This window comes from Mustela nigripes, chromosome 8, assembly GCF_022355385.1.
Source record: "Mustela nigripes isolate SB6536 chromosome 8, MUSNIG.SB6536, whole genome shotgun sequence".
NCBI lineage: Eukaryota > Metazoa > Chordata > Mammalia > Carnivora > Mustelidae > Mustela > Mustela nigripes.
In genome coordinates, this window is record NC_081564.1 from 29650112 (window position 1) to 29662943 (window position 12832).

Sequence of the window (12832 nt, forward strand, 5' to 3'; positions counted from 1 at the left end):
CCAGCTGGGCGGCATGCCCCCCTCCCCCCCGCTTCACACAGAAGAGCTTATCCCACAGCCTGGCTTTTGCACCTAACCGATCTTTGGGATTTAAAAAAATAATAATTTATTGAACATTTACTTTAATGGTTCTAGAAGGACGATTATCATCCTCTTTATAGGTGGGGACACTGAGGCATGAAGACACTGGGTCCCTTGCCCAAGGTCACTCCACTGTTAAGTGATGGAACCAGATGTAAGATTGTTCTTCAGTGTTTAAGAAGTTTTTTTTTTTTTTTTAATTCCAGCGTGGTTCACATATGATGTTCTATTAGTTTCAGGTGTACAATACGGTGATTCAACAATTCTACCTGTTACTCTGTGCTCATCATGACAAGTGTACTCTGAATCCCCTCCACCTAGTACCCCCGCCCCCCACCCCCACCCCCCACCCACCTCTTCTCTGCTGACCAGCCCTTTGTTTTCTGTAGTTAAGAGTGGCTTTTTGTTTTGTTTTGGTTTGGTTTGGTTTGGTTTCTCTCTTGTTTTCTTTGTTCATTTGTTTTGTTTCTTAAATTCCATGTATGGCTGAAATCCAATGGTATTTGCCTTTCTCCGGCTGGCTTATTTCACTTAGCATTGTACCCGTTAGCTCCATCCGTGTTGTAGCGAATGGCAAGATCTCACTCTTTTTTATGGCTGGAGTAATATTCCGTGGACTATACATACCTCGTCTTCTCTATCCATTCATCTGTCGATGGACGACTGGGCTGCTTCCATATCTTGACTGTTGTAAATCAGGCCGGGATAAACATAAGGGGCATGTATCTCTTTGAATTGGTGTTTTTGTATTCTTTGGGTAAATACACAGGAGTGGAATTACTGGATCATAACGTAGATCTATTTTTAAGTTTTTGAGGAAACTGCATACCGTTTCCCACAGTGGCTGTACCAGTTTGCAATCCCACCAACAGTGCATGAGGGTTCCTTTTCCTTCCTTCTTTCTTTCCTCCCTCTCTTCCTTCCAGATTTTATTTATTTATTAGAGAGAGAGAAGGAGCAGGAGCAAGGGCAGAGGGAGAAGCAGACTCCCAGCTGAGCAGGGAGCCTGATGCGGGGCTCGATCCCAGAACCCAAGGATCGTGACCCGAGCTGAAGGCAGACGCTTAACCGACCAAGCCCCCCAGGCGTCCCAGAAGGGTTCCTTTTTCTCCACACCTTGCCAACATCTGATTTTCCTTGTGTTGTTGGTTAGCCATTCTGACAGGTGTGAGGTGGTATCTTGTAGTTTTGATTTGTATTTCCCTGGTGAGGGATGTTGAGCATCTTTTCACGTGTCCATTGGCCGCCTGCTTGTCTTCTTTGGAGAAATGTCTGCTCATGTCTTCTACCTGTTTTTAAATTGGATTATTTTGTTTTGAGGTGTTGAGTTTTAGAAGTTCTTTACATATTTTGGATGCTAAGCCTTTATTGGAGATGTCATCTGCAAATATCTTCTCCCATTCAGCGGGTCATCTTTTAGCTTTGTTGGCTATATCCTTTGCTGTGGAGAAAATTTTTACTTTGAAGTAGTCCCAATATTTTATTTTTGCTTTTGTTTCCCTTGCCTCAGGAGACCTATCTAGAAAAACGTTGTTGTGGCCAGTGTCAGAGAAATTACTGTCTGTACTCTCTTCTAGGATTTTTATGGTTTCATGTCTCACATTTAAATCCTTAATCCATTTTGAGTTTATTTTTTGAGATTGTTGAATCTGAGTAAGAAAGTGGTCTAGTTTCATTCTTTTGCCTGTGGCTGTCCAGTTTTCCCAACATGGTTTGTTGAAGAGACCGCCCATTGAATATTCTTGCCTGCTTTGTCCAAGATCAATTGACCATATCACCGTGGGTTTATTTCTGGGTTTTCTATTCTGTTCCATTGATCTGTGTCTATTTTTGTCCCAGTAACAAACTGTCTCCATTACTATAGGTTTGTAGTAAATCTTGAAATCTGAGATTGTGGTACCTCCCTTTGTATTCTCTTTCAAGATGGCTTCAGCTATTCAGGGTCTTTGTGGTTCCATGCAAATTTAGGATTATTTTTTCTAGTTCTGTGGCAGAGATTTTTTAATGACCGCTGAGACCACACCCACAGCTGGAGCCAGATTCAGGCCCCTGGTCTGTTTCTCCTCACTTCTTTCCAACAGCCCTTGGTGTGGCCTATGCTACTGTAGCCACCTCCCCCCACAACTGCCCCTGGACATCCTGGGTCCACATCTTCTTCTTCAGTGCCCTCCCTTGTTCTGTGGAAGCCCATCCTCAAGTAACACTCTCAGAAAGGCGGATTCAAGTCCTTGCATGGTAGAGAGGGCCACAGATCCCTTTCCTCCTAGTGCCCTCGCTCCCCTGCAATATGACTTTGCCCCCTTCACATCGAGAGACAGGGTCTCTCTCTTCATCCTGGATTTTGGACTAACCTTGAGCATCACTTGGGCATATGTGCTGGGCCTTGACCTCTCTCTCTTGCTGCCCTGTGGACCCTCTGTCATTGCAGAGGCATGGCCTTGCTATCAGATGAGAAGTCATGGGAAGAAAGAAGTTTCTGTCATTCCAGCCTGTCCCCAGAGGCCCAAAGGGGCAGACAAGCCCAGTGCACCTCTCAGAGCATGGTTCCGAGGGACAAGCCAAGTCGCCAAGCCCCAGGCTACATCGTGATTGTTTTAGCCACTAAATTTTGTAGGGGCCTATCACGTGGGAATAATGAGACACCTCACAGGTCTCCAGAAAGCACCTTACTCTGACCTCAGGCTTTTCAGATGTAGGGCTGGGGAGAGAATCAGCTCAGAGGGCGTTTCCTATGGGAATTTGAGGAGGCCCTCAAGGTCCCTCAGTGCTGCTGGGATCAAGCCAGGCATGGCCGGCAGTCTTTTCAATGTCAGAAATCATGTTTTAAATTGCCAAGACATCGCTATTGTTCTTTGAATGCCCTTTATTCTTTTCCTAGAACATCCTGCTCTGTTTTAGGGATACAGCGGGTTTAGAAGGGAGGGAAACTTTTTGTTTCCTGTATTTTCCTTATTCTGTTTGTGGCGTTTTTTTTGTTTTTTCTTTTTGGTCTTGGGACCGCCTATTGGACATGGGTTTTCTTTTTACTCTGCTCCTGTGTATAAAGGAGGCAGGAAAGAGCTGACGGGCACGTTTCTCTCCCCATTAACTTTAAGAGCTGCTGGAGCATCTTCATGTCAGTCCCCAGGGAAGAGGCCCTCCTGTCTGAGCAAACGTCTAGCTGCTGCATTTCTGCGGTCTGGGATAGGGGACAGCATGGGGAGTCCTCAGGTCGCCTGCTGTCCTGCCATCACCATCAGTAGAGCACCATTTGCCTCGCCTCCGCGTTGGATGGTCATGTCGAACTGTCCCCTAGCAAGCCCTGTTTTCCTGCTTGTCTCCACCACTAATCTAGTCCCCACATCCTGTCTGGAGAAGTTAGTTAAAATCTCTCGTGTGCTGATGTCTTCTTCCTGTACTCTTTGTCACCAGGGGATATACTGCAGGATCCCCTGGTGGGGGGCTCACCAACAGAGGAGCTGGGGGTTGCCATCCAGAGGCCACATGTGTGGCCCCAACCCCAGGAGGCCCCTCTGTGTTTCTAGGGTGTGTGCGTCGGGGGGCTTCTGTCCAGGCTTTAACAACAGGTTAATCCCTGTTGCCCAGGGATGAGCTGGAAGGATGCTCCTGGAGCTGCCCCCCACCCCCCGAGCTGGTCCCCCAAACTGCCAGGCAAGTGGTGTTGGGGGTTGGGGGGGCGGTGCTGCTCAGCCAGCAGAGGGAGGAGGGAGCCTCTGTCCTATAATTCTTCACTGGAATCTCATGGGTGTGAGGATGTGCTTGGTTCAGAGCACCGTGCAGGAGGCCACTCAAGTGGAGGGCCCAGGAAGTCTTCTTGGAGGACCTCGGAGGTGAGGCAGCCAGGGGAAAGGAGTCCAGGCAAAGCCCCAAGCGGTGGCCGCTGTGGGGGAGGGGCAGGGCGGGGCGTGGGCAGGTGGGCAGGGCGGGTGCTGCATACTGCCTCAGTGTCCCTCAGCCTGCCGGGTGCTCAGAAATGTTAAATAGGGGAGCAAAAACCACCATGGAGGTGGTGGTTCCAGTGGCTGTCACATATGGAAATGGCGGATTGTGTCCTCACGTCTCACTGTGGACATCCTGGCTGGGCTGTCAGCCCCAAAGGCAGTGGCAATCCCTAAGTGGGTATGAGGAGGTCTCAGAGCACCCCCAGTGACACAGGAGCTCTGGCTCCCCTGCCTGTGACCTTGAGACACCTCCCTTCCCAGTCTGGAAACCCCACATTCCCGGATGCACCCACATCTTCACTCAGGCTGTGCCCCTTCCCCCTGGCTGGAGGCTCAGAGCCTGGTCCCACAGACCCCAGCTCCCTGAAGCCTTCTTCACCCCGTCCCTCTGGTCCTGGCCACGTGGCCAGGGCTGGAGAACATCCCAAGTGGTGGGGGTGCTCCCAGAGGGAGCGACGGTGCTCAGGATCCACAGCTGGGCTGGCATTCCCATGAATGGGGATAGATTCGCTAACACGTTTAAAGAACACTGCAAACCAGCATCCCAGATTCGGGTGGCTGGGGGTTCTGCAGCGAATCTCGGTGTCAGGATGCCCACAGGAGGGTGGGGAGTGAATCCGTATTGGCTCCTGCCACTGGCCGGAATTCCTGTCCACGGGCGGGAAGTGGGGCCCTAGTGCATTGGAGGGAGCAGCGGGCCGTGGCCCCTGTTGCCAGGCAGCGCACCTCCCTGGACGCCAGTTGCCATGGCAGCCACTTCCTGCCCAAATTGCCATGATGCCCAGTGGCCTCAGGGAACCTGGAGCCTGTGAGCAGGGGTTGGCTAGGGAGGAAGAGGAGGCGTGGGGGACCGCGCCCTGCCTGCCCTGAGCCAGGCCGCGGTGCTCCTGCTTGGCCTGGGACTTCAAGTTTTGATGCCCCACATTCCTATCAAAGGGTGGGAAACAGTCCTGGAGCAGATGGAACTCGGGGTACCTGGGTCAGCACAGCCCCTCAGGGGGAGACCCATCTCTCCCCTAACCCAGGCTCCTGACCCAAACCCTCCCTTCTCCCGGCCTCAGAGCCACCCTACATGTCCCTTAGGCCCTGCAGGCTTCCTGGTGTGGCCCCAGGCTGCAGGTAATCCCTCTTACCTGGGGAGGGTGATCAGGTCACTCTTGGCCCCTCATTTCCCTCCCAAGGCCTGGGAAGAGGTGAGCTCTCCTTAGCTCTGAGCAGGTAGCAGAGGGTGGCCCATGGTTGGGGCCAAGGGTATCTGAGTGTGGTCTTGCACTGGGTGTTGCCGTGTGAGTGGTGGGGCTCCTTAGAGAATGACCCCCCATCCCGGGGCCAACAGGTACACTTCAGGCAAGTACATGAAAGCTGCTGAGATAGGTGCCTCCCCTCCCTTCTCTAGCCTGTGGGGGCAGACTTGGTGGACAGAGAATGGACTGGGGGAGGGCCCACTAGGATGCCGGCGAAGGGCAGGGAGGGCACTGGGTGGGGTAGGGGGCGGTGGTGGGGGTGGAGCCTGGGCCTATGAAGTCCTTCTAGGGTGGTCCCATTTCAAGAGCCGAGGCTTAGGGGTAGAAGGGGCTGCTCTTCTGTCTGTCCTGTCCCTGGGCAGTGGCAGGCCATTTGTCTTCTCTTCTAGGGTGACTCTCTGGACACCCACTGCTCACATTTTTTATTTAAGAATCGGAGGGATAATAAGAATGTCAAGGAAAATCCTCTCAGGGATGTACAGCTCCAATAAATTACTATCAGCCAAGGCATTGAGGGCTCCGGGCTGTGGAGATGGTAGTTCTGGGGGCTGTCAGGCCCCACAGCTCCTGGGTGGGTGAATTGGTGGTGCCTACCCCTGCCTGGGCCTGGAGACTACCTCTGCAGAAGATCCCACCCAAGCCAAGCTCACCCCTTTCTTTGCACTTCCGTGAGCGTCTGCCCTGCTAGCTGGACAGTGGTGCCCAGGGAGTCAGCCTGGCCTGAGAGCCTAATGGCCAGTGCCAGGGTCAGCTTGCCAGGTCCTTACCAGGACTGGGATCTGGGGTGCTTGCCCATCTTGCTGTCCACACCCTGCCTCTGCCTGGCTCTTACTGGGAGTAGACAGGGCTGTGCCATGAGATCCTGGGGCCCGTCACTGAACCCAGGCAATGTGCCCAAAGGATTTGAGTGAGAAACTGGGGGTCTGGTGAAGTGGGGAATATTTGGAGTGGTCACAGGCCTGGCTAGTATACCTGTAGGGCCATGTGCTTCCTCTCTTTGAAGGATGCCCTTACCCTCTGCCCACCAACCAAAGTGTGGAGCCCAGAAGTGACCACCAGATGGCGCTACAACCCTGCAGACAGGCTGAAGGTTTCAGGGGACACCCCAGGTCCGGGACAGGGGGCCACCCCAGTGGAGGAGGGACAATGCTGGGGGCAGAAACCTCTTCTTTACTTGAATCTGTGGTTCTGTCTTGACCTAGGGCATTGGCTGGTTGGCCATTCGGATCAGAATGTCCTTCACTATTTCCACCCCTCTGTTCACACCTAAATTGCCCAGGGGGGCTCTCACCACATATACAGACCCCCCCCCCCCCCCCAGCTCAGGGTCCCTCACCTGCTTCCTCTCAAGGGGCTGGGACTCCTGCCTGTGGGCCTTCCCCAAGTGGAGCCCTCCTGACAGCCCCGGGCTAGCCCCATGTTGCCCTGTTTGTTGGTGGGCAGCCTGGGCCGGTATGAGGAGGCCCCAGGTCCGCAGTGGCGTCTGGCCCGAGCTTGGGAACTGCTGGGGCCTGGGGCTTGGCTAGAAAGTGGCACAGGGGAGAGCCCTTCTGGAGGGAGAAAGACAGTGGAGCCAGTGGGGGCGTCAGGACGGGAGTCACCTATAGGACACGAGAGCCCAGGGGTGGTGTGCGTGTGTGGCAGGGGTAGGACGCTGACACTCTGTGCCCAGAGATGTCACCGTGGGCCTTGTCCTGGGTGGAGGGCTGGCCACGCAGCTGGGCACTGCCACTGTTTGGCATGTCCACATGGTACCTGGAATCTTCTGCCCTCCCGCCCCCTTATTTTCTCAAGGGAGACACACCAGGTGTTTACTTGTGTGCTGAGGACAGGGTTTTGGGGAGAATTCTCAGTGCAGGCTCCCCAGCCCTGGGTCTGGACTCCCAAGGCCTCTACCTTTCAGGTGACCCATCCCTTATCAAGGCTTTCTGGCTCCTGGGCAGCCCCATGGCCCCATGAACTTTGTTCTTTAGGGCCAGGCTAAGGATCTGGGCTTTGGCATGGTGAGATGGGGCTCTGGGGTGTGGGGCTGAGAGCTGATGGGTTGTGTTTGGCCCTGAGGGCTCAAAGCTGAGGCGGGGCCTGTGACATTGGAGGGAAGTGGGGAGGGACTGGGGGATGGGCTAGGGGCTCCTGGGTTGGGGTATGGGGCTGCAGGCCAGAGAAGGTGGGGGACACAGGCTCTCTCAACCTTGGACTTTTGGAGCCTGAGCCCAGCCTCACTGTCCCTTGCAGTCCAGGGCAAACTATCCCTTGAGCTGCAATTTCCACTTGGCTGGGAGGGTGGGACAAGGGGGCATTGAGGTTGCCCTCAGTCAGGCCCAGGACTCATGGCTGGAGAGTAGACTGAGGTCACACTCTGCCACCCGACCATAGGATTTCAAGACCAACACATCTTCAGAGCCTCCAGATAAGCTCTGGGCTACAGGGCTGCCTGTGGGGCTATGTAGGGGATAGAGAGATGGTGGGTGGGGTATAGTCCTTTCCTGGGGCTGTCCATCATCCTCCCTGGCCTGTTCCATTCCAGTCCCCTTGGATGCTCTGCCAGAGAGCTTGGCCCCAAGGCTACCTGACCTTCAGGGTTAGCATATCTCAGGGTTATTGTTGTTGTCCTTGGCCCAAGTACACCCAAATGTCCTCAGTGGAAAGCTGCTCTTTGGCCTTAAGCCTCCTGTCCCCTGAGAGCAGAAGAGCACCCTCCCCTCCCCCTCCCCCAACTCAGCTTTCTCAGGTGAGCGATCCCACTGTTGGGTCCTTTGTTTGAAGGTGAGTTTGCTGAGTGCAGCCTGCAAACGCCTGCAGCAAACGCTATCCACGGTCTGGTGGCTTCCATTTTCCCACCACCCAAAAGGCCACCCGCCCACCTAGGCAGCAAGGGCTTAACTCACTCACGAGCTAGCTGTGACCACCAAACCCACTGAAGAACTATCTTACAAGCTTACCGAGCATTCAGACAGCTGGTCACCTGCTCCCTGCTCCCCGGGGGCACAGACAAGCCCTCCCTGCCCCATGCCCCTCTGGTGCCTGACCTTGAGGTGCCGCAAGACCCCTGGGTGTCCAGCCCAGCCCAGTGGGCAGTTGGTTCCCTGGGGTCAGCTTGGTTCAACAAGGAGGGCAGCCTTGCTCACCACTGTCCCTCTCTTACCTGCTCCCTCCCTCCAGCCTGGCTTTCTGGGGACCCCGGGCTGAGACACCCATTTCCTGCACCAGTCACCCACACCATGCAGCCAGCTATCCGGCAAAGGGGCCAGCCGCCCACCCACCTGCCCAACTCCATGCTGGCCGAGCGCCTCTCCAGCCGACAGCTGCCCGCTCAGGGCCGCACCGTGGAACTGGCAGGCGCCTCCCGGGAGGCAGCGGGAGGCATTCTTCTTAATAAGGCCCCACATTGATGATAAAGGGCAGTATCATCCCTCGATGATGGGCTGAGAGCAGGCTCACCATACAAGGGAGACGTTTAATTTATCTCAGGAACTGGGAGCAAGTTATAAAAATGGTAATTTCTTGGAGATTCAATTACGTGTTTTCATTGTTACCCTCGGTAATCAAGGAAACGATTTTAAAGACTGGGTTGTGGGATGAATCTCTGGAGGACGATCGGGGGCCAGCAGCGGTTTGGGACGAGGAGAAGGATGGGGTCAGGTGGGGGCAGGCAGAGTGCAGTGGGGCTGAGCCACCTGGTCTGTCTTCCCACCCAGGATGGGCCCATCTGGGACTCTGCTGGCTGGTGGGGGAGGGACATGACCTGGTGGCTTCCTTGGACACCCAGTTCCCTGCCCCACACCCCCACCAGGTATCTACTGCTCATCTCCTGAAACCTCTGTAGGGAGCAGAGTGGGGCTCCTTGTGGGTTTCGGACTTGATTTTTTCCCCGAGCGATGTCTTGGCTCTAAATAACATTCCCAGGATTAACGGGGCTGGCAACCAACAGCACCAGGTGATTGGAAGAGGGTTTTATGGCCCCGCGGGTGAAATTGAACTTGCATTGGACGTGTATTTCTGAGATGGGATTTTCCTCTCCGGCAAAGGCAGCCCGTTTTGCGCTAATTACAGCGGCAGCTCCTTGCAGCTGGTCACCCGTGGCTGTGCACGCGTGCTGTGGCGGGGAGCTGGCCCTCATGGCCTCGGGTCGCCTCAGAAGCCCCCAGGGTGGGTGCTGGGGTGGCGACCTCCTCCAGCCCAGGGACCACGGAGGGGAGAGGAAGTCCCCGTGGGAAGGTGAGGTGGCCTGCCCGAGTCACAGCAGGGAGGGGCCTGGAAGGAGGCCACCAGGTTGGGGGTGGGAGATCTGCCTGGAACCAGTACTCACAGGACCCTGATTAAGCAGACTTGGGGAAGGGCTAGCTTGTCCTGGAGTGGCTGGCAAGGCTCAGGATTCATTTTTTTTTTTAAGATTTTATTTATTTATTTATTTGACAGAGAGGAGGAGCAGCAGAGCGAGAGGGAGAGGCAGACTCCCCACTACCAGGGAGCCCGATGCGGGGCGCGATCCCAGGCCCCCGGGATCATGACCCAAACTGAAGGCAGACGCTTAACTGACTGAGCCACCCAGGGCCCCTCAGGGTTCTGTTTTAGAATGACACTGGGGGGACCTGAAAGGAGGTGCTCAGGGTGAAACTCCTGGGCTGGGTTGGGGCTTGGGGAGGGAAAGTAGGCTCCGCTGTCTACACAGCAGACAGGTCATTGTCACAGATCAGCTGCTCCCTGCTGCCGGCCACAGGGACAGTGATCATTATTGAGGACCACCCCCTGATGCAGGAAGCTGTCTCATCACCCAGTTTTCAGGTGAGGACACGGGCTCAGAGAGGTGAAGGGCTTGCCTACAGTTGCGCGGCAGGTGAGAGAGGAATGGGTGAGTCAAAGGCCTGGGGAAGGCCGGAGCCCTTTGCTTCTGCCAAGGGCTATGGGGTGACTGTACCCAGGCCTCCAGGGGGCATGTGTCAGGACCTGGCTGACACTCAAGATTCTGGGACGAGGAAGAAGGGGCAGCGATGCGCCCCTGGGGAGAGGTTGGGTGATCCTTCCCTGTTCCTTCTCCTCGGGCCCACGTCTAACCCCACCTGCTAGTTGGGACCCTGACCGGAGGGGGATGGTGCCCTGAATCTTTAAAGGGGACTTTTCCCAGAGTAATTACCTTTGATTCACTTGCAGTAAATACTAGGCTATTTTTTCCCTTTCCAATAATTGAACTTATTTATATTTAACTAAGATTAAATGTTCTCTGTGAGCTCAAGATATACCACTCTCCTGTCAGGTCTGGTCAAACCTCCCCCTCTTCCTGCCTCCTGGGGACAGCCCACCAGGCAGGAAAGGGGCCAGCAGCTGGGATGGGGAGGTGGGGGCAAGGATGCAGCTTGTCGGAAAAGCTCTGGACCGTGGAGAATCAGTTTTCATCAGCAACTGCTGTCACCAAGAACATGACTGTCCCTGCCTTCACGTACATCATCTCCTCTACCAGCAGCACCATCGCTGCCAAACCACTACACCACCTCACCCTCCTCTACCTTCACCACCACCGTCACCACTATCATCCCACCATCACCACTTCTACCTTCACCATCATCACCATCACCGCCATCACCATCATCATCGTATCACCACCATCTCTACCTTCACCACCACCATCCCTGTCATCAGCACCATCACCACCTTGACCTCCACTTCCATCACCACCATATCCACCATCACCATCCTATTCACCCCCAACACCCCCATCACCACCACCACCCTCACCACCTCCATCACCATCACCATCATCACCCCCGCCATCACTGCCATGGTCCTCCCTGCCTCCACCGTCACCATCACTGGGATAACTATGCCGTCACCACCACAACTGCAGCACCACATTGACAAACTTGCACTTGTTCAAGGCCACCATCAGTCGGCACTCATCAGTTGGTCCTGCATAGGAATCTGCATGCTGTTCTGATTGCCACCGAAGAGATGTTAGACGTGGCTATGTGTGCGGCAATACATTGCAGAAAGGGAAGAGGGGCAGGCTCGGGAAGGTCTTGAAGGACTCAGGCCGTTGAGAGTCTGCAGTTCAAGGACACTGCCAGTGGCCCCTCTTGTCCCCTACCCACCCGAGTTCTGTCTTTGACCGTGCTGGAGCAGAGAGAGCTGTGATGCCTGGAAGAATGGGCAGAGGAGCCCCTAGTCCTTCTGTTCATCCATACCCACGTCACAAGCCAACACGTAGCCTCTGCAGCTTTCCCAGGGCTGGGGAGTGCTTGGATGAGATGCCCAGCCATCCTGCCCTCCACAGACTCCCCCACCCCGCCAGCCAGAGCCTGAGGAACTGAGGAGGTGGCTTGGGGCGGGACCAGGTACTCTGAGGAAGTGGCCCGGAGAGCATCAGCTGTGCAGAGCCTGGCGGTGCTGGTCTCCTGGCTCTGAGCTTCGGTTTGTTCCTCTGTGAGATGGGCTCTGTGAAGCGGGCCACGAGGGCAAAGTGAGGCAACGCCCATGAAGGACCATAGAGCATGGCCAGATAAGAGGGGGGCCATGGACCATGGGGCCAAAGCCAGAGCTCCTGGGGATACTGGAGACGGCAGTGGGGCTGAGGGGTCGGTGAGTCCTGTTGGGGGTACCCAGGCCTGGAATGGGCAGCTGGGGGCCAATCTGAGGACATTGGAGTCATTGGTGGGCATCTGCCATGTGGGAGGCACCTTGCACCCCGATGCAATCTTCCCAGTAGGTCTTGGTGCCAGCTTATGGGCCTTGTGGAGGTTGGTGGTTGTGGGGCTAGGTGCAGATGCTGGGGAGTGGGCCTTGCTCTTCAGCAGGAGTTTGGGGACCCTACGGATCTCTAGAGGGAAGGTTGGGTCATACCCAGGGCCGAGGGTGCCCTGCCGGGCAGTGCCAGTGAGGGCAGAGCCTGTCCCTACCCCAGAGAAGATGCTTTCTGGGGCCCAAGGGGCCCTTCTGCCTCACCTCGGGCAGAGGGAGAGTATATGGAGGTGCTAAGCCTCCCTTGTGTTTGGGACATAGTATTAACAATTAAAAATCTTAAATCTTGATGACATTCCCAATGGCCAGATAATTAATACAAGAGCAGATATAATTACTTAATGATTAATAACTACACTTAATAGTTTTCAAAGGGATTGTGATAAGTTAAGTGGCTGATGTCCTGCATGGTGCAGACACCTTGGGGCTGGGGTGGCCAAGTCACGTGGGCCAGGATGTGGCTCTGCTAGACTCCTGTGTCCCCCACCCCAACCTTCCTGGGACCTGTATACGAGGGGTGGGTGTCATCCATACACAGAAGGCGAGGACCCCTCACCCACTCCCACAGAAGTAGGGTCTTGCTTAATCACTGAGCCAGGTGGGTGGAGCCTGTCTCCTTCCCTGGGAGATTCATGGAGTGACCTCGAGATTTTCTTTCTTTCTTTCTTTTTTTTTTAAAGATTTTATTTATTTATTTGACAGAGAGAAATCACAAGTAGACGGAGAAGCAGGCAGAGAGAGAGAGAGGGAAGCAGGCTCCCCGCCGAGCAGAGAGCCCGATGCGAGACTCGACCCCAGGACCCCAAGACCATGACCCGAGCCGAAGGCAGCGGC